The sequence below is a fragment of the Echinops telfairi genome, unplaced genomic scaffold, assembly GCF_000313985.2.
Source record: "Echinops telfairi isolate 266 unplaced genomic scaffold, ASM31398v2 ScPeMD7_7420;HRSCAF=8458, whole genome shotgun sequence".
NCBI lineage: Eukaryota > Metazoa > Chordata > Mammalia > Afrosoricida > Tenrecidae > Echinops > Echinops telfairi.
In genome coordinates this window covers 41,998,759-42,017,273 of record NW_022111320.1, presented here as the reverse complement: position 1 = coordinate 42,017,273, position 18,515 = coordinate 41,998,759, and the positions used below count along the sequence as shown (strand labels likewise).

The window sequence follows — 18,515 nt, the reverse complement described above, 5'->3', positions numbered from 1 at the left end:
AGGAGTAGAAAGCCCACCAGGGGTCCTCAAACTTTTTAAACAGGGGGCCAGTTCACTGTCCCTCAGACCGTTGGAGGGCCGGACTATAGTTTAAAAAAAAAAACAATGAACAAATTCCTATGCACACTGGACGAGTCAGCTGCTAAGCAGGACAGGCAGCAGCGGCAAAAACACCCGGCAGGCCAGATAAATTTCCTCAGTGGGCCGCATGTGGCCCACAGGCCTTAGTTTGAGAACCCCTGGTCCAGACCTTTCGAAGAGCAGCCCCCAAGCATAATCACTATGTCATCAGGGCAAGTGGCTAAAATCATCTATAATACTCTTTTTAAAAAGTCCCATTGCAAGGAACACATTTTACGTCACACCACGGAACACATATACATGTTATATAACAAACAACAATGTCATCAACACCACGTTTCCACGTACTATGCACAATGCAAGAGTCCTAGCGACGTAGTGGATAAATCCCTGGTCTGCTAACTGAAAGGGCGGCAATTGGAACCCTTTAGATGCTCTGAAGAGCCCAATAGACATTCCAAAGACCTGGAAATCTGTTTCTGCAGAGATTACGGTATAGAGAATACTATGGGCAGTTCTACTGGGCCCTATGATTCCTATGAACGGGAATCAACTAGAAGACACACAACAAGAGCAGCACAACACAAGTCCCTGAGAGTGCAAACGGTCTGCACTCAATTGGGAACTGGAAAGTCAGTGCTTCCAAACCACCCAGTGGTGTTTTTAAAAAGAAAACCTGTCCATCAGCTTTTATACAGATTACAGCCAAGAAGACGGTGTGCAGCAGTTCTGCACTGTAACACAACGAGTCTAAAGGAATGGGAATGGACTCCGCAGCACCAAAACATCATGCACAATGCACTAGAGCTTCCAATTTCTAAAGTATTCGTAAACCAAGCTGATTCTGACCCAGAGGAGCCGCCCTAAGGCAGAGCAGAAAGGCCCCACAAGATTTCCAAGGCTACGATCTCTACTGAGGAAGCTGAGTGTGACATCTTTATCCCAGGAAGTAGCTGGTGAGTTCTAACCTGGGATACTCTGGTTAGCAGCCTAATGCGTGGGCGCTGTGTCTCTAGGGCTCCCTTACAATGCTGGTAGCAAACAGCTAAACTCACCTCGAACTGGAGGAGTGCAATTGGAAGAACACTATACTGCAAGCCAACCCCTTAAGAGAGCACCCACTGGTCGTCCCCCTTGTCTTGCCCCTTCCCCTCGATATTGAAGGAAGAAAAAGTCAATGAGGAAAGGAGGAAGAGAAGAGAGAGTTTGGAGAACACCTCACCTCTCTGCCCCAAAGATCCACTCCCCTGGAGCTGGCCACCAGGACACACACATGACTCCCAGGAGCCCCTTCCGTGTGCCTTCGCCGAGCTTCCTTCCTCTTCTCCCATCTGCCGCCACGCCTGGAAGGTTTCCCTAAAATATGACCATTTCTCGGGATTCTTTTTCTTAATATACTTACATATATAGAGATTTCATATAAAGATTTTCAATCCATATAAAGATTTCCTTACCCATGAGCTTTTCATGAGCCCTCGTGAATTTTTAATTGATTTTATTTTGTAAATATAAACAAAAGAAGTGAGATCAGAAAGAATAAACCCAAATACACACATGACTCACCTGCCCCGACATTACATTAATTCACCCTGACGTATTAGGACTCATAAAAACTACAGACGTTTTTTTACATAACCACAAGTCATTATCACACATTATCAAAATTAACAATAATTCTTTGATACTCACAAATACTGGCATTTTGAAAATAAAAACAACTAAAAAGAGAGGTTTTGTTTTCACCATTTTTTTTCATTGATTCCTGTCTACTATTAATAATCCTTTACAATTTCCTATGGAACATCTTTTATAAAAGATAATTATTATTCAAGACAGAAAAAAAATCCTATGTTTCAAATGAAAGCTTTCCACGGACTTCTAAACTAGTTACACACTGTTAAGTCATTAAGGAGAAAACTACTTTGTTCTCCCACTAAAATTTTAGAATGTTATTTAGTATCTCATAAATAGAATGTTTTCTCAGCAGACACCACAAAAGTAACCTAGTAAAACCTGCCAGCATCATTATTTATTTTATATATACAATCATGACTAAATAGAAAAGCCTATTTATTTAGTGTTGTTTTTAAGAATGGACTACTAAAATAGATTAAAAACACTAGGTGGAATTTGCTTACTCTATCAGTTTTCTTTATAGAGTTGTTGAGTGTGAAGATACAATTACATCTAAATCCCTCTGGTTTTACAAAAATAAGTCAAACTACTGCACTGTAGAGAGAGATGAATAAACTGTACAACTACAGTAGTAATTTCCACTCCTGTGAGGATTGATTCTGATTCACAGAGATCGACATGATAAAATAACACTCATTTTCAAATATAAAAGATTGTTAAAACTAATAAGACAAAGCAAGGCCTCACTCAAATTTAATCGTAATTTTTCACAGTATATACAAATACCAGTTGGGGAAAAAAGCTACCAGCCTTTCGCAGATGAACCAAAAGCTCAATATATTAAAGTCATATGTGAACAAGGAAAAATGTCTACGTGCATTTTATACGGTGTATATTCTAACCCTATGGTTTTGTTTTTTTCTTACATTGACATAGAATGTGTAATCTTAATGTTCTTTAAAGTTTGTGATTAAAAGGGTTTACCTCCAGGATCAAAAGTGGCACTGCCTGAATACCATCATCACATGATCTAACTTCAAAAAATTTTGCTGCTGTTCAATAAGCGTCTAAAGTAAATCAAGAAGATTAAAGCATTTAAGATGTTTAGTAGGAGACATGTGTGTGTGTGTATTTAGATGAAGTTGTGGCACTATTTTTACCCCAATCATTTTTTTAAAGTATTTGATTCGAGATCCTAGAACTTCTTGAAAGACAAGAAATGCTTGATTTGTTTTTAGTGATGTCTCTATAACCTGAATAAACTTAAAAGCTACAAACATACTTTACGAATATTCCTCTAACCAATATTCTAAAAATGATGTCAAATCCTCAAAATAAGAACTCCTGAATTGTCTTCATCATATCATTTTAAAATTTTTACTGTGATAATAAGGTGATTTGAAAATGCAATCAACTAATATATTCTACAGTTATAACTACTCAATGAGACAAAATATCTACATGTTGAATAAAGAATAAAAACTAGAAAATAATTGACAGGGAATACAAATAATTCTCCATCATAAAGCATTCTATTTCGTGTTAGATGATCGACAAAAAGCAGAGAAAGAAAATTCTAAGTCTCTGTAATATTGTATAGAAATTAGTGCTCAATTCAAATAGCAGTAATAAGAGTGCTTTGAAAGCACACATTCTAAATGACTATAAACCAAACGAATTCAGTTAGTTTCTGAAAACCGAAGTCTAATGTATTAAGTTATAATGGACAGGTACCATTACGACAGAACAAACATTGCCCAGGTCTGTCATTCTCACAATTACAGATGTGTTTGAGTTCAGTATTACAGCCATTGAATCAATCCACCTTGCTGAGGATCTTGCTATTTTTGGTTGACCCTCTACTTTACCAAACATTATCTCCTTCTGCAGCCAATGAAAACTCAGAGAAGCAGAGATCTACTCTGACACAGAGGGTCAACATGAGTTGAATCAATTCAATGGCAACTGCCGATGGAGGTAGTAGTCTGGGTGCAAACTTCCCGTCACTTTTATTTTCTCCTGTCAAGTCACTTTTAATTTGTATGCTGGCGTTTTTCATCAGGACTGAAAATTCTGCACCAGTTGCCTATTCATAGGCACGAGGCTAGCTGCTCCAATAAAGATTTACAACCTCAGACACCCTATACAGGGGTCCTTGCGAATCGTTATTAACTAGATGGCAGTTGGTGTGACTTGGATTTTGGATTATCTGGTCAATCACTGCATCTTGCTGATGAAAAGCAGGTTAGATCTCATGCTATCCCTCTGTGCCACATTTTGCATACTTTCATCTCTTCTATATAGCTAGTTCATTAATTCTTTTTTAATATGGTAGCCAATCTACTGTTAGCCACAAGCAAAGTTTGTCATAATAATTACAGTATTTTTCATTTCTAGAAGGTCTATTCACATCTTTTTAAAATCTGGCCATTTTTCAGTGCCATCACCTTTAAAAAAAACATAATAAATACAATTGTTGCTACATCTGAAAATTCCAATATTTAATCATTTTGATGATATACTTGTTTTTCTACTGCTTTTTATTTACAGTGCCTTGATTCCTTGTGCACTTGGTTATATCTTAGTCTGAGCTATTTGGAAAATTTGCACTTCAATCACCGAAAGTTTTTATTTTCTAGAAATATTTAATACTGGCACAACAAGATATAATTAGTCTTTATTCAGCTTGCTTAGTGGTACTGTCTAGGATAGAATCTTGCCAAATTCCAAAAACAGATCAGTTCTATTAATATTGGAGGACTATTAAGAGATGGACTAGATTCTATAATTAATTCCCCAAATAGAATATGTATACTTATTGTGAAATTTTTTTGGCCTACTGATTTTTTCCCCATTAGCAATACACATAATGAATAAGATTTCCATATTTGAAGCTACAGAAAGTTTAGCCATGATGGTAAAAAGATAAAAATAAATGACAATGCCTTGTATGCCTTGTTTCTGGCAAGGAAGAGAATCTTACAGATTAACAGAAGTAGGAATCACAAAAAAAGGGAAAAATAACTCCAATATTAACTAAATTTCTCTAATAAATCTAGATGAAATGAATGTTTTTTCTGGAAAGTATGTGTTACCTAGATACTCATGTATAAGCCAAGTTTTTCAGCACATTTTTTATACAGTTTTTGTGTTAAAATTAGGTGCCTCAGCTGATATTTGGGTCGACTTATACTCGAGTATATACAGTACTAAAATTCTTCCCAGAAATGAGGGGGGAAAAAATACAAAGTAGGCAAGAAATAAAGAAAAGCACCCGCTCTAAAGAAAGCACCGAAGTAGAGGAAAAGGACAGGTGAGTGCTTTCAATCCTTAAAGATACTATAAGGAATAAAGTTCACTACAAGGACTTATCAATGATTTGATGTTAGAAAATGTATGGGTATATTCACCATGTTAGCAGAACACATAATTGCCAATTATATCATGAGAGGCCAGAAAGGCATTTGATAAAAATCAAAGTGCATTCCTAACAGAAAATAATATCTATAATTTAAAACACACACACATGCCCTGGTCAAAAGATAGTGCAATGGTTAATAGAGCAATGTTGGAAGCAGTACCATGAAAGTCAGGCGCAAAACAGAGAGCCTGGTGAACATCACCATTAGTTAGTTTGTCAGGCGCAAAACAAAGAGCCTGGTGAACATCACCATTAGTTAGAATTGTTTTGAAAGCCAATGGGATTACTTAACGAACAAAACAAGATGTATAAATATCAGAGAAAACCTCACCATTATTTACAAATATTTTCTACCTGGAAAAAATAATATACCAGATATAGATAGATACCAGAAAACCTAAGAACAAACATAAGAGTAACCAAAAATATCTGAAAGTGAATTATAAGGGATATTGGCCCTTTCCTGATATTAAAAAGTACTCAAAGCTACAGAGAGTGGGTACAGATACAAAAAACATCAACAACCCAATGGAAAAGAACCAAGATTCCAGAAATAGGCCGAAAAACATATGGGCATTTGGAGTATAATGAAGGTATAGTTTTAAATCAATGGATAAAAGGTATATCATTCAATAAATGATGCTATAAAAACTGGCTATATTTTTTAAAGACTAAATTTGGATCCACACTGTCTCTGCACACCAAAAAATATATACTTCCAAATGGGTCAAAGATCTAAATTTAAAAATATTAAACCATAAAAAATTTAATAGCAGCCAACTGTTGACAGTTTTACAACCTGGAACAGGGAAAGCTTTTCTAAGCATTGCCCCAAAACCAGAAATCATAAATGAAAAGACTAAAATATGTCATCTTTATTAAAAATGTAATAGCTCATCCGAAAAATTAAGAAATATATAAAAGAAATTAGGAGACTAAATCAAATAAGGATTAGTTGGTATATATATATATATATATATATGCACATATGTATCAAGCAAGTTAAAAACGACAACATACAAAGAATTCTTAAAAATCAGTAATTAAAAAAACACACCCCAAAATGGAAGAAGGGTTTAAATAGGCATTAAAGGCAATGTGTTTGTCTTTTTAATCTATCCATTTTTGCCAATGGATCAACCAAAGGCAGTGACTTATGTCTTAAAGTTGCAAGATCATAGCCAATGGGTTCAGGCATGTTCTGATGGCTGGAGTGTACCAGAGAGTACATTCGTTTTGTCTTTCTATAAGGATATTTTAACAATCAGTTCAAAAAGCTAAAATATACATACCTGTAGATATAATAACTCTAGAAACATACATAGAGTAATAACATGAGTGCAAGAGGATTTATTAAAGATGAAAATTAAAAACAACATAGAACTGACTACAATTAGGAGTTTGTATACAATTAAAATTGTTAAATAAAAAAACCTTATAAATAACAACAGAAAAAGAGGAATATTGTTTAAGAAGGAAGAAAATGGAGGTCACTTTTTAAATTTCCACTCAAAGTTGTGCATTGTATTTTTAATTAATGATATATTATCATGATAATTGAGTAAGATGAAAGTGATGACAAGAATTAACTCGTGTAAAAATGTTTGCAGTTTTATTTTCTGTTTGGTGTTTTGGTCTCAGGAGTGGATTTATTATGGTTGCAAATTCTTTGTCACTTTCTCCAACAGGAGATGAAATCTAATTCTCCTCCCCTTGAATCTGGTCTGCTAGCCAAAAGATTACGGTGGAAGTCACACTCACCAATTGCAGGCCTAGTCTTTTCAGAGGACTGTTTGGTTCCTCTCTTGAAGGGATAGTCTCCTCTGAACTCACCTGGCATGCTATATTTGCTTAGGTCACAAGAAAAGGCCTCACAGGTGCTATGGTCAACAACCCCAGCTAAGCTGCCAGACAGCAGCATCAACTGTAGATCATGGGAGTGTGCCATCTTGGAAATGGAGCAAAACTCCTCCTGAGCTAGCACCAGGGGAAACAGAGATAACTGTCCCACTGAGCCCCACATGGATTTTAAAGTCATATACTCAAAATGATTACTGTTATTGTCATCCACTTAGCCTTTGGAGTGCTTTATCACACAACTGTTAATAACCAGGAATACCTCTTATTTAGTGCTATTTGTTATTACCTAACACACACACACACACATACACATCACTGCTAATGACTCAATGCCAATTCAGTGACCCTAGTGGATGGGTAGAACTGCTCTTCTGAGTTTCTGACAGTGCAACATTTGATGAGAGTAGAAAGCCCATCTTTCTCCTGCAGAGCAACTAGCGGCTTCAAGCTCCTGTGCTGACCTTGCAAGTAGCAGCCCAAAGCACAACCAGTATGCCACCAGGACTCCCACTACCTAGAACACCTAGGACATACCAGGTGGTACATGTGTTGACTAAACTAAATGAGGACTCGACTTTTAAAAGACACAGTGATAGGGTACAAGAGGAACAATGATGCATATATACAGTCCTGGACAGTCCAAAGTGGGACACCATCTAGTCAGCAGAGCTTTTTAAACTTTTTCCACTCTCTACCCTCTTTCACCTAATATTTACAACACATACATGGCAAGTGCTTCCAGAAACACCTCAGATTCATTACACATGCAATTTTGAATTAATTTGTGATAGTTACGTGTTCAGAAACCTTTTACAGTTGCAATTTTTTCTCAACGCCCACATTTAATTATGCAACCCCATACGGGGTTGCAACTCACAGTTTAAGAAGTTCTGGGCTAGTGGCTAACCAAGTAATCATAATAGATATGAAATGTTGTACAGGAGTAATAAAGAGTATCTGGCCAAAATGAGAGGCCCAACACAGTCTTGGGGATATAAAGAAGGCCCCTGGTAGAGAGACATTTTAGCAACACCTTACGAGACAGAAAAATGAAGAGAGAAAGATAATTCCAACTTCAGAAAAAGAAAGATAAAATAGTTCCAAGACCTCTAAGAAATTCAAGACTCTATAACAAAATCACAGAGCTGAGGGGAGGCAGAAGAAAGGAGATGTGAAACAGAGATCCACAGAGACCAAGCAATAAAAGCAGTTGAATAATTTTACACTATCACTCATTGCCACTGAGTCATTCCAATTTATGGCAACCCTATAGGACAGGGGAAGAATGGCCACGTGGGCTTCTGTGACTCTCTACAAGGAGAACGAAGTTTTACACTTAGAGAGTTAGGGAATGACATGAGAAGTTTTCTTTTTCTTTTCTAAAACAATTTTATTAGCACTTCATCCACATGCCATACAATTCAATAATCCAATCATATCAAGATGATCATATCCAGGTATACATATCATACTGTCATATCTTACCCTGTCCAATGTCTCCCTTCACCAGAGATGAGATTTTACAGACCCACAGGTAAGGAAGGGGTGATGGAGAGCAGAACCAGAGTAGAAATAACGTTCAAGAGTTCCTTCAAATTAAGTATTTAACGTTACGTAAATATGCTCTTATTTGAGGCACTTGAACCCCAACTAGCAATAAATTCGTCATACAATCAGCCTCCCTTGTACCCCTAGAGCTTTTAAATTATTGGAAAGACTTCCAACCTTTCCTTCCCAAACCACCCACTGCTATGAAGTGGATTCCAACTCATTGGGACCCTGCAGGACAAGGTAGAACTGACCCGTGAGTTTCCAAGACTGTTAACTCTTTACAGGAGTAGAAAGCCCACCGATGGTTTCAAACTGCTAAAGCCATTGCTGCCCAATGCATAGCCACAGCACCACCAGGACTCTATTTTCTTGTACTAAAATAAGGTAAATAAGAACCTTTTCTTATACTAACCAAAAACCAAAATCACTGTGATTCTGAATCTTACTGATCTTATAGGGCAGAGTACAACTTCCCCTTTGGGTTTTCAATCCTGTGACTCTTTACAGGCTTAAACAGTCTCATCTTGCTCCTGCAGAACTGGTGGGTTTGAACTGCTGACCTTGGGGTTAGCAGCTCAGTGAGTAGCCCATGACACCACCAGGGCGCTTACTTTCTTGCAATAAAATAAGGTAAATAAGAACCATACTTGCTATTTACAACTTACCTACAAATTTGACTCAAAAACAGTTAAGAATGACTCTCAATCATAACTCAGTAGCTGTAGTGAGAATTAAGAGAGTAGATCAAGATAGAATCGACATGATTTGATACATGGATATATAACGTATCAACCATCACGCAGGTGAAAGCTCAGGTTTGGATATTTTCAAGAAGTTTGTGCTAGAAGGAAGAGCATTAGGGAGACAGGTAAGGATTACTTCACAGTGGTGGAAAACAACTGACTTCCTGCCCAAAGTAGCCAGGGGGTAGAGGTCTTCCTTGAAAGGAAGAAAAGGAGTAAGAGTGCAGGGGGTGGGAGAAGGCCAATCTGGAGAATAAACAAGAAGCCAGAATATCAAGAGAGAGAGTCAAAGGAGTCTACAAAGATATCTCAAATAAAATATTCCAAAATCAACTCACTGCCATCAAGTCGATTCTGACGCACACAACTCTGTAGAGCAAGGTAGACCTGCCCCGGTGGGTTTCTGAGACTGTAACTCTTTATGGGAGTAGAAAGCCTCATCTTTCTTCTGTGGAGCGGCTGTACTTAGTAACCCAAGCATAACCCCTACTCCCCAAGGGCTCGTGAAAAAAGATCATCAGAAAGTGAAAAGGGGGCTCAAGAAAGAAGGGTTGACAAACTAGGGAGCTCCCAGTTCCACCGTGCCCTTTCCTCTCCTATCTTCACCGCCTCCTCATCTGCACAGCACTTTCCAATGGCTTCCATGACACTCATTTTGACACCGAGCTTGCCTTTGAGAGCTTTAAGTGGTCAATGGCAAGGCAAGATTGTGGAAAGAAAACTTCCATGGAGGCCTAGAAAATTATATAACCAAATTAGAAATAGAAAACCATGCAAATTGGTACCACAAACAAAAAAAACACAATGTTGCACATTCTGAAATATGTAAAAAAAAAATCAACTGCTAAAGAGACAAGAGTGTAAAACCTCAGAGTAATTGTTCGGGGGTAGGAGTCGAGCTAAAAAACCACAATTATAAAGGAGGCTGTGGGCACTTAACTTAAAGTACCAGAGAGCTGTGTATATTACCAAGAGTCTTTTGCCATAAAAGTAGAATCACAAAACCTCTGAGCTGGAAGGGTCCTTAGAGATCATCTGGTGGAGTGGTTTTCTAGATATTTTAAAACCCTATTGAGAGCTGAGTAGATCAAATCACAGTGGTACCATATCAAATCATCATATTTCAAGTCAATGAAATTAAGAAAATCATTCCAGCACAGCTTCCACAAGTGAAAATTAATCATGAAAAAGCCCTTACACAAAAATGGCTGGCTCCAGATGGCATGATTATCTACCTGGAAAATCTAAGAGAATCAACTGAAACACAGAATAAATAAAAGATTCAAAAAGTGACTGGTAACAAAATAAAAATACAAAAATCACTACCTCTTCAATGTACTGGCAATGGTGGGGGAAATGAGAGAGAGAGATTGTATAACAAAAGTTTCCAAACTTTAACTTACCACCCCCTTTTCAGAGAAAAACACTCAGCACCCTTCTGGCAATGTAAAGCTTTTGTACTATAGTCCATAGCCAGCATAAAGTGTAGGTATCTGTTTCTATAACCCATCCACCCTCACCCCCTGCCCCAGACCCCAGAAAGCAGTATTACCCACTCTGGAAAACACTGATTGACAACAATAGCAAAAAAGAAAACACAATGGAACCAAACTGAAGATAAGATTAGAACATTTCTGACATCCATGGAGAAAGAGTAGATCATTTCCTGAGCAGTACTCAGATTAACTGGCAAAGTAAACGCTTGGGAAAATTTCAGGTCCTCTACCATACCCTCGAGCGGTTCCTAAGGAGTTTAGTTCAGCACTTAGCTGCCAAATGCAAGGTTGGGTATTCCAGTCCACTTAGAAAAAAGGCCTGGCAAATTACTTTTGAAAAACCAAGCATTGAAGACTTCTAGAACACACTTCTACACACACACACACACACACACACACACACACACACACACGGTCACCGTGAGTTAAAATCATCACCATGACAACTGGTTTGGATTGGGTTTTTTGTTTCCACCCTCAACATCTAACTCCCTACTGGAATGATGGCAAACCCCAAAGTTGAAAATGAAACTATAAAAAGTTAAAAATGCATAAATCAATAGCAATCAAAAACATAAGGTAAGGAAAGCCTAGCCACACAGATTTAACTACCTGTTAAAACTTGTCAGAAAGCAGAGGGGATGGTATTACGGTCAACTATGCCTCAATAAAACTGTTCGAGACGAACCCGAACCAATAACCGCAAGGGACAGGGTCTCTCACACACCTAGTTTGTCTGGGTAAGGACAAACTAGACCATCACGTCGTGTGGGCAATCTAGTGCTGGGATCAAAAAGGGTAAATACAGGCGTCTCACTGGACTAAATCACTCTACTTATACATTTTACCTGAATAATCATTCACATGCACAAAGGGGTGTTCGTTTCAACAGCCCTCAGTGGAACACTGTTTGTCACAGTAAAAAAACGTTAAAGAATCTAGGTGTCTAAGAATGGAGGATTACATAAATATTCATTCGTATTCATATACTGAAATAGAGCCGATAAAAATTAAACAAAAGCATGTAATGATATGAACAGTATCATAAAATATTAAGGGTAAGCTAAAAAGTGCACAAGCCCACTTTTGTTTTTAAAAGGTGTACATAGAGATATAGATATGCAATGCATGTACATTCACAGAGAGACAAGATAAAAATTGTTTACATTAACCTCTAAATTCACTAGAGAAATTAAAAGTCTGGGAACACAGCTATTTACCCCAAGTCCCTCCAAGCCACCACTTTTACCTGTCAAAATATGCATTTCACTACTGCCAGAGTATTGAATCTCAGGAAAGATGGGATAAGCCTAGCTCCATGACTACTAATCCAAAACTACAACCACCCCATCCACTGTTCCAGCTCATAGGGACCCTGCAAAGGGTTTCCAAGCTGACATCTCTATAGGAGCAGCCAGCCTCATCTTAGGTAGTCTCATCTTTGGATTTGAACTGCCAACCTTAAAATGAGTAGCTAATGCTGACCCAATAGTTCCACTAGAGATGATTAGTCCACTACCACCCTCCTCCAAAACTTCAGTCATATGCCCCTGAACAATCAATCCACTCTCCCATCCAGGGGGAGCAAAAAGAATGTCAGTAGCTGCTCTTAGACATCCATAAGGGAAAACTCTAAAAGGATTGATTCTAGTACTGACTGGTGATCAACCAGCAGAAGGCCTGCCTCTGCAGCCAGGAACTGTGCGCTTGGCTCAGGCCTCTTTGCAATGTTACATCACTCCAACAGCCAGCAGGGCCCTCCCTCTCCGATACAGCTTCCCCCAAACAGTTACATCCCAAATTAAGGCCACTTTTCATTGATGTAATTAGTCTCAAGACCCACCAATTAAAAATGGAGATCTAGCTATTTTGGGTTCAGTCGTTTTAGCTTGTTTAGGGAGACAAATTCTAGTCAGACTAGGGAATAAAACATACCTGACACCCCACATGGAATACTCTTGCTTTCTACACCAGCATTGACATTTCAAATCTGACATTTATTCTTTCAGCAAGGCAAAGAGAAGTCCAAACTTGAAGAAATTTTCAATTAATTTTTTGATCATTTTTAAAATAAAATTTCCACAATAGACATTACTCTTGTCGTACGGAAGACAAAATAACAACAAAAATCAAACTTTTTCTAATGGCAGGTTAAACTTTGATGATGGAAAGTATCATCATCACGTATCAATTAACTTTATTATCTAACATTTAACTTGCACATCAATACTACGAAATCTACTATATGTCTACTTTCCACATTCATGGCATACATTTGACAGCTCACAAAAGCCAAGGTGTGTGGCGAGAGAAATGCTGGCTGTGATAGGTAACAGCATGTTTCAACTCGGCTGGGGCATGACGCTCAGTGGTTTGGTAGCTATGGAACGATGCAGTTTGGAGGTTACATAATCATGCAGTCACCTTCCATCTTGTGATCTTACATAGTCATCTTCCATTTTCACACCAGGACCAAGTTTGGCACACAATCATGAGGAGTACAAACTGATGTGTACACTCACAGCAGGGCTTGCCTTAGTCCTAGCCACAGCTAGCCTATCATTAAAGATCACATCAAATCAAATCCAGTTAATTTAAAAAAAATAAATATTCTATTTGTAGGACTCATGAAACCAACAGAAAGGTTAAAGTAAGCATTCTTGCTTTTACTTAACACAAATGTATACCAGCAATCACTTATAAAACCTTGGTATTCATACATACATGGGCTATAAAAAGTCCATGGAAAAGCTCAATGGTCTTTTCATTCCATTTTTTCCATGGACTTTTTTTAGGCCCCCTTAGGTGTCTGTGTATTCATTCCAATAACTACCTTCCTAGGCAACTGTGTTAAGAAAAATGATCATCTGTCATTAAAAAATATTTACATGGAGTCAGCCGCAGAAACCACATGAAAATGACTGAGTAACATTAACTTTACATGGTTTTCATTCAAACTAGTGGGCATTTAATGAACAGCTACTGCATGCCAGGCTCTACATACTAGCTGCTGAAGAAATAAAAACACTTAAGACACGAATCCTATTTCCCAAAAGCTCTCCATTTGGTCAAGGAGGCAGATATAATCACGAATGTCGTGTTATAGATTTAGATCCTCAAATCCCTTATCTCTAATTTCAAAAACTGAAAAGGCTCTAAAAACTAAAACCTGTTTTCTGGGTTGGCAACAAAAACCAGTCTGAACTAATGTGAGGTTTTCCACAGTTCTTGTTGTTGTTATTCTACTTAATATTAATACTAGTAATTTTCTGGGGAAATTATCCACGGGAGATTTAATGATAAACAGCACAAGAATCATATTAGCTTTCTAAATTAAAAAAAAAATTATTTCTAAGACACAGATACCCTGTATGTATAGCCCAGACTATACATCAGGCCTGAAACATGCCAAAAAGACAATGTTTCAAAACACAAAAGGCGAAGGTGAAAGGTGTGGTCAGGGAAGCCTTTTAAAAAGCAAAGGTGATCCTAAAGTAGGCTGTGAGTTAGGTATTTGGGCCGCTAGAACTGCAAAGTCATTGATTCAAATCCCCCCACCCCCACCCCCCAGCAGCTAGGCTGGAGAAAGATGAGGCTAACTGCCCCTGTAATATTTACCGTCTCAGACACCCCTTACAGGGATGCTAGGCATCAGAAACAACTCTTGTTTTTGTTTGGTTTGGTTTTCATTACTGTCGGCTTTACAAGACGATGCTTGAGAATTGTACACTAATCCTTTCACACTCCACAAAGACATCTTTTATTAATTCGATAACTCCACCTCTTTGTGTGAAAAGACCCGAGCTGCCAAACAATTTACTCATTTTAAGTCTTCAAAGTGATAGGAGCATCACTGTAACAATTTTATGTTTGGAGCCGAAAAAAATACAAACTTACTCTTGTCCTGGTCTGTGCCACCTTATCCCAAATAAATGTATAATGTACATTAAGCTTATTCAAATGCAGCCAGTCTTGATTATACAGATACAGATCAACCCACACCACAGATTATTTATGATAGGACACAATTTTTAATACTGATATAACAGCACTCACTACATGCCAGGCACTGTTCTAAGCATTTTATACCTACTAACTGATTTAAGACACAAAACAACCCTGAGAAGCAGCTAGTCCTATTATCCCTATTTTGAAGATGAGAAAATTGAGGCACAGAGAAGTTACCCAGTCAGCAAGCATAATAATAGACATCATCATATGGCTTAAAAAATTAAATTATCGGTATAGATTAGTGAAAATACCTATCGTAAGGTTTCTCTCATTTGGATGTGCAACAAGTGTTCCTGAGTTCATCGAAAGTAATGACTTGCCCTGGTCAGTCTTTAGGCCCAGGAGATACAGTTGAGCTGTTTTTGACCGTGCAGCTCACTGCACAACCTCAGAGAAACGGAACAGTCATCAGGCTTGAACAAGCGGCCAGGGCGGGCACAGTAGAAGAACACCAGGACAAGGGGATTCTAGACAGTTCTAAAAGGTAACGACCTCTTGGTCTCTTTTCGTCATGTAGTTTATTATCATGTGTGCTGTTAACTATTACACAGCATTCTTTTATGATGGCATATAAATTATCCAATGTAACAAAGCATCCTTTATCAGAGATTCCCTCCTTCACTTTAACTCCCCAAAATAGGATCATTGCCAATGCTTAGGTTTTGTTTGCATTTTTAACCCTTAAAAAAAAATTCTGGAGATGAATCTGACTTACAGTGTTTCTGAGGCTGTAAATCTTTAAGGGAACAGACAGTCTCAATTTTCACCAGAAAAGCAGCTGAGGAGTTTGAACCACTGGCCTTATGGTTAGAAGTCCAATGCTTATCTTACTTGCCAAGTAAAAAGTTATAACCATGTCAGCATACAAGCACACACCCCAAAGACACCAAATGTGATAAAAATAGAGAATAAGTCTACCATGCATGCAAGGAAGAAAAGCAGGAAATGAAGATTGAAAAATGTGCAGGTTTAAAGGAAGTAGATAGTACTTTTACACTTAGCAGTAGCATCTCAACTTAGAAAGGAACCCAGTAGTCTAGCAAATAAGTGCAAATGAAGGTCTGCACATTGCAGTATCTTGATCAAAAAAGACTATAACCATTGAGTCACACTAGTGTGAGAGGAAAACAAGGGAAATAAAAGAATGATGACGAATTTGAATTTTAAAGTAAAAGTAAAGCCCATCATTCTAGGCAACCCTGGTGGTAGGAGATTAATAGCTCTTTAACATCATTAACTTCCAAAAAGACAGGATAGAAAAGATTATTAAAAGCACTGACTAGAGCAGACAAAATTCCAGCGCTCTTCTTGCCAGCCCTGTAACCCAGGGCACGAAGTGTACCCTCTTATCTGCTTCTGTTTCCTTGGAGGGGGTGCTTGTGAGGATTAAATAAAACTAAAGAGGCACTTAGATCAGTGTCTGGCACTTAGTGCTTCCGAAGAATTCTTATATTACTTAAAACACTAAGAAACAGTGATAAAGCCTAGAATAAAAACCATAAAAATTATAGCACTAAAGGTATTGGATGCTCTACTTCCCTAGTTTGAAAAGGAAAAGAAACTACTTTGATGTACATAAACTTTATCATGTTCAGTGTGACGTCTCCAAACTTCTCAATTCTGCCTTTAAATTACATCAGGGGAAAAAAAGAACTTTTTTCTACTTTTCAAAAGAAATGTAGAAAAAATGTAGTTAGGATACCCTCAAGTTTAGGTAGTAACAACTGTTTACAAGCTTGCTAGCAAGGCTCAGGAATGTAGGGATGCACTCGACTGAGGTGAGAGATTTATATTCATGCTCTTATTGTCTCTCTCTCTCTCTCCCTATCTCTCTCAATTGAAATATATAGATTGCAATTGTCCACAGCTGAGCAAGTCTTTCAGCTAAGAAAATGTGACCAAGCTTTTACGGAGAAAATGGCAGATGAGCTTGATGCAGGCACCACAGAGCAAAGCAGAAAGCGCTCTTCCTGGTTGGGGAAGCTTATGGAGTTCTTCCCCTGCCACTGGAACTTGGACTTGGTTAGCTCACCCTAGAGGAGGGACCACCCTCAGCAAGTTTTCTCAATATAACTTGCTACTTGCTCCTTCTCCCAAGCCACCTGTACATTCAGGGTGGATAATCAAAGAAATTGTCCATTGCTAGTCACTCAGTAAACACAGTTATCTACGTTCCTGATACCCAAGCACCTAGAAGTTCTAGCTGTATCACACATCTACCAAATCAGAATCTGTGATTTTAACCAGAGCATCAAGTGATTCAAATGCACATAAAAGTTCGAAAGGCAATCTTCTCACTTCATTCCAACTCCATTGACATCAGACTAAGCAAGCTGCTAGGACAAAGCAGAACGGTCCCATTCGGTTTCCAAGGCTCTAATATTCAGGAAAGCTGGCTTTCACCTATTCTCCCACTGAGGGGCAGATGGATGAAAGGTCCCACAGAGCGCTAAACACTGCACCTCCAGGGATCTTCTGAATTTAGAGATATATGAAAATTAGTAAGGCCAAGGCACAGAAGAGCCATGAGAGAAATAACAAGGTAGAAATGGGTTTCTTGCATTACTGATACCAGTAAATCTAAAATGCTCCAAAGTTTATTTTTCAGCACTGTATGCATTAACTGCTTCCTGCTTTTAAGTGGCTTGTTTTGTGCAACGGCAATATACTCTAATACACAGCTGTATCCGGCTAATATTTTCGTGCACAAAGTACAAACGAATGGCCAGGCCAGAAATTTCAGAGCACGCTAACCGTCACTCGCTGCACTACTTGCTGTCTAAAATCTCGGGGTATCGTGCAATCCAGCATGGGGAATTCAGACTCTTTCCTGAAAGTCACCATTCAGAAAACTCTACAGGTTAGGAACTGTCAACATCGATCACAAGTCGTGAGATAAAACTCATCGACGGTATTCGGCCAGCACGTAGAACCAAACCTTGGTTGGGGAAACTTTTTTTGTTTTGTTTTCAAGAAAAGCAGGACCAAGAAAAAACAAAAAAAATCCACTTTCACCCTCTGCAAAGTCTTCCTCAGAGCCTGAGAGGGTTCCCCTGGCATGTTCTCAGGGTGAACACACTGGAGTGTGGGTCAAACAGTAAAGGAAGGGCTCCGCGAAACGGCAGCATTTTAAAAGGAAGAGCGTTCCCGGTCTGTTCTGCTTCCGGCCGGGGAAGGAAGCGTGCAGCCCAGAGCTGGAAAGAACCAGGAAATTTACCAAGTAGGAAGTTAAGCTCTACTCAGACCCCTCAGCCTCGCCTTCTTCCTGCATTTGACCTTCCAGCCAGGACCCCCCAGGTTGGGGGAAGGGGGGAGGGGGGAGGGGAAGCAGCCACTCTTTTGCCCAGGCAGCCCCAGAGCTGGGGGAAGTCACCACCGCCGCCCCCTCCACCCAGCCCCCACGCCAACTCGGGAGACAAATGGGGGGCGCGGCCGCAGCCCCTGGGCACCAGCACCCTCGGGCCTTTCCGAGCGGCGGCAGCAGCAGCAGCAGCAGCGGCGGGAGGGCAGGAGGAGCCGCCTAGAGAGGTAGAGGGGGGAGGCCGGGGCAGAGAGCCTGCGTGGGGGGGATGCACTGGAGGAAGGGGGAGACGCTCAGGGGCTTCCGCCTTGGGATTATCGTCATCGTTCTCTTTTACCTGTGGTGCAGAAGGGCGCCCCAGCTCCTATTCCCTGATTCCTCCTCCCCTCCTCTTTCTCTCTCTCTCTCTCTCTCTC

General features: G+C 39.1%; 1 protein-coding gene and 1 pseudogene across 3 annotated transcripts in view; one reads left to right on the top strand and one right to left on the bottom strand.

Moving 5' to 3' along the window:
• The window catches only part of TBC1D5 (TBC1 domain family member 5), a 570,856-nt gene extending 552,345 nt beyond the window's left edge, over positions 1 to 18,511 (bottom strand). For all 3 annotated transcript variants that reach the window (XM_045297525.1, XM_045297524.1, XM_045297526.1), the window contains exon 1: positions 18,437 to 18,511. The gene's annotated coding sequence lies outside the window, so the exon portion shown is untranslated. The remainder of the gene's footprint in view (positions 1 to 18,436) is intronic.
• LOC101660677 overlaps positions 15,110 to 18,515 on the top strand; it is a 66,191-nt pseudogene continuing 62,785 nt past the window's right edge.